The sequence below is a fragment of the Penaeus monodon genome, unplaced genomic scaffold (genome assembly GCF_015228065.2).
Source record: "Penaeus monodon isolate SGIC_2016 unplaced genomic scaffold, NSTDA_Pmon_1 PmonScaffold_18489, whole genome shotgun sequence".
Classification (NCBI taxonomy): Eukaryota; Metazoa; Arthropoda; class Malacostraca; order Decapoda; family Penaeidae; genus Penaeus; species Penaeus monodon.
In genome coordinates, this window is record NW_023648026.1 from 2,501 (window position 1) to 6,474 (window position 3,974).

The 3,974-nt window shown below is 62.4% G+C and overlaps 1 non-coding gene across 1 annotated transcript in view; it reads right to left on the bottom strand.

Annotated features, from left to right (window-relative positions):
* The window catches only part of LOC119569758, a 5,658-nt gene extending 1,943 nt beyond the window's left edge, over positions 1–3,715 (bottom strand). Inside the window, exon 1 of the ribosomal RNA XR_005228318.1 lies at positions 1–3,715. This exon is cut by the window's left edge and continues 1,943 nt beyond it. This is a non-coding gene — a ribosomal RNA (large subunit ribosomal RNA).
* Between the last annotated feature and the right edge of the window lie 259 nt (positions 3,716–3,974).

The following is a 3,974-nucleotide window of genomic DNA, read 5'->3' on the forward strand; positions in this document are numbered from 1 at the left end:
CCGCCAGGGGAACGAGGGACCGCTTCCGGCTGTGGGCCCGGCATGGCTCGACCCTCAGAGCCAATCCTTGTCCCGAAGTTACGGATCTAACTTGCCGACTTCCCTTACCTACATTGATCTATCGACCAGAGGCTGAACACCTTGGAGACCTGCTGCGGAGTAAGGTACGGACTGCCCCCCCGCAACGCGGGCGCGCTGGGTAGGCATCTCGACTCCCGAGGGCTAAGGCTGAAAGGAAGGAAGGAAGAAGAGCACTAACTCTCCTTCCTTCCTCTTCCTCCTCTTCTTCTTCCCCCGACCGGGGCGCCTCCAACTCTGTTGTCCCCTTGTACGCCACTGGCGGTGCCACACTAATCATGGCTGGTGCTAGTCCTCCGCCCCGCAGAACTCGCTCTCGTTTCGGCCTGCGGCGTTCGACGAGCGGCGCGCAAGCCGCGCCACCCCACCCCCTCTCAAATAAAACATGCTCTGTCGGTTGGTTGGTTTGGTTGGTACCGGAGGGGGTTTACCCTATCCACCTTTTCAAGGGCCGGCGGTAGCGCACGGGACACCAAGCGCTTATTTGCGCGGTGCTCTACGGCGAACCGGTGGCGATCGCAACAGCGAGGATTGCTCCCAACAGATCACAATCTCACGTATGGCTGTTACGGCCAACGACCCCCACTCAAAGTGAACGAACTTGGGGGCCTCCAGCAGCCTAAAAAAGAGAAGAAAGCTCTTCCCCGGGCTACCGCCGGCGTCGGCGAACGAGTACGCCTGTTGCCAAGCACACGCACTGGCCTCCGGACCACCGGCACTGAAAACACCATTGGGGGGTTGGGTTGGGCGCGAGCGCTCGCTCTGCGCACGGAGCCGTAACCGCCCTCCGGCATATAATAAAGGCGCTTACTCCGAGAGCGAAGGGAGGTCTGCACTGCCGCCAGAGCCTACTAGGGGGTCTCGAGCCTTCTTCTTCTCCTCTCCTCCTGCCTGAGGAGGAGGAGGAGGAGTAGTCCGGCGAGACCGGCGCTGGTCGACGGAATGCGGAGTTTCCGCACTCCTGAGAAAGCCCTCTCACAGAAGGATGGGGAGGGGATCGTCGTAACGGCGGCGGCGCCGGCGCCGGCGGCGGTGCCGTCGTCGTTCGCCAACCCCACCCAAGAGGGGGAGAGACTCCCGACGACGACGACGACGCCGCGCGGCCCACGCGCGCCGCCGCACTCGTTAGACGGCCACCCGCACTCTAAATATTTTCCCACGCACGGGTCTGTCTTCCCACGGGCAGGTCACGGGATTTTAAACCGTATTCCCTTTAGCCCGAAATCTGACTGGACCGTTTCTTTGCATTTCTCTCTTTCTTTCTTTTTCTCCTTTGTCGTTTTGGATCCAGACAAATTGCTGAGGCGGGGGATTGGCGTGGCCGGCCAGCGCAAGCGAGCAAGCGAGCAAGCGAGCAAGCGAGCAAAAAAAAGGCCGTGGCCAAGACGCCGGCCGCGAGAGGCCCTGAGAGTGGTTTCTCATCAAAAAACCATCATCATCAGGGCCCCACAACCGTTCGCAGCCGGCGCCGACAAGCCCCGAGAGCCCGCCCGCCCGGGTTGGGCTGGCTGCTGCTGCTCGGGCCTCGTGCCGCCTCGACCCCTTTCCAAAACAGGGAGATCCCAAGAAGAGCTCTCGACTGTTTTGTGGCGTTTTCCAGGGGATCGGAGGGAAGCTATCCTCGGGCTAAGGGCCGACTTATCCACGACCAAGCGATGTTGGCGGGGAACCCTCCTCCGCTTCGGTCAACGAGGGTTCGGCTTGCTCGAGCATTTGCTACTACCACCAAGATCCGCACCAGTGGCGGCTCCAGACCGGCTCGCGCCGTATCCTTCTACGCTCACCACCGCGCCCTCCTACTCGCCGGGGCCTCGAGACCTCCTCGACGCAGCCTATAGTGCGCCCGGCGGTCGAGTATCGGGAGGATGCTTGAGCGCCATGCCATTTTCGGGGTTACTTGCTTCGGCAGGTGAGTTGTTACACACTCCTTAGCGGATTCCAACTTCCATGGCCACCGTCCTGCTGTCTATAGCAAGCAACTCCCTTCCATGGGATCGGAATTAGCATCCATTTAGGCCCCTTAACTCGACGTTTGGTTCATCCCACAGCGCCAGTTCTGCTTACCAAAATTGGCCCACTAGGCACTCCGATTCTCGTCCGGGGCTTCAGCGAAGCAAGCCCGGCACCTCACCCATTTAAAGTTTGAGAATGGGCTGAGGACATTTCGTCCCCAACACCCCTAGTCATTCGCTTTAACCGATGGAACTCGTTCGAGCGAGCGCCAGCTATCCTGAGGGAAACTTCGGAGGGAACCAGCTACTAGATAGTTCGATTGGTCTTTCGCCCCTATACTCAGCTCTGGCGATCGATTTGCACGTCAGAACGCTTCGGACCTCCACCAGGGTTTCCCCTGGCTTCATCCTGGCCAAGCATAGTTCACTATCTTTCGGGTCCCAACATCTATGCTCTGGGTACCCGCCGACACATCCGGCCGCCCGAGCCCGCCGAGGCGGGGGGCGACCGTTCGTCATGGCGAGTCCCGGACCTGCGCCCCCCCCGCCGCCCGGTGAGGGGCGTGCGGGGCGTGCGGGAGCGGGAGGGAGCCCGCGCCGTCCCGGGGAGGAAAGTCAGTCACTCCGTCCGGGTGCGCGCGGCCGCCCGCTGCTCCGAGGGATCGGCCCGATCACTTTCATTGCGCCCGTGGGTTTAGCGCGCCCATTGACTCGCATACATGTTGGACTCCTTGGTCCCGTGTTTCAAGACGGGTCGGGAGGAGTACCGACTCTTTGCACGCCGCGAAGGCCACGCGGGAGAGGGAAAGGGAAGCGCGGAGCCAGCGAATTAGGCTCGCCGCGGCCTCGGACCAGTCCCCCGTTCCCGGCAGGCCCCGGAGGAGAGACCGTCGGGGGGGCAAGACGAGGGCACCGGGGGATCCCCGGACGGGCGCGCTGGAAAACGCCCCCCGCCCAACGAGGAGCGGAGGACGAACGCGCCGCCGGTTCCTACCAGGACCCGGCCTCAGACGCCCGTGTGTCCCCAACGCGTCGCGGCGACCTACTGCGGGGGGAAGATCGCCCGCCGGCGCCGGGCAGCGGGCGGGGCCGCTCCCCGCGTTGGCTCCTTCGGCGAGGCCTCCGGAACGGAAGTCGCCACGCCCGCTGCCGTCTCCCGGAGGCCGACGAACTGAATCCCCCCAGTTTCGATCTTCGAATCTCCGCCCGTTTAGCCTCTTAACGGTTTCACGTTCTCTTGAACTCTCTCTACAGGGTTCTGTTTCAACTTTCCCTCACCCACCTTGTTCGCTATCGGTCTCGTGGTCATATTTAGCCTTAGATGGAGTTTACCACCTGCTTTAGGTTGCGGTTTCAGGCAACCCGAACTCTAAGGAGAGGCCCGTTCCGCACTCCCGAAACCCCCCTCCCCGCGAACGAGGAGGAGGAAGTCCCTTTCCGCCACACGGGCCTGACACCCTCCGTGGGTATGAGAGTCATTCATGAACAACTTAGGCGGCTCGGAAGCGCGTGCAGGACCTCTCCCGAACGCAGCACCCCTCGAGCCCCCGCGAAGGGGACGCGAGGCTTTGCGCTGGGCTCTTCCCGTTTCGGTCGCACTTACTCAGGGAATCCCGGTTGGTTTCTTGTCCTCCGCTGATTAATATGCTTAAATTAGGCGGGTCATCTCCCTCCACTCGAGGTCGGACGTACGTACAACAAAAAGCGAGCAAGCGAGCGGCGAACGAGTCGCCGGCCGCCGCCGCCGCCGTCGCGTCGTCTTGCTTGTTTTGTGCTTTGGGATCATTTCGCTCTCTTAGTCCGTTGATTAACGGCTTTCCACGCCCCCTGCCTGCCCCGAAACCTCAACGCGGGGGTTTCGTGGCGCGGAGAGGGCCCCAATCTACGCGGTCTCGCGATCTCAGGGTGCGCCTTGCCCTCTCCAGCACGGCCGGATGGCCCCGC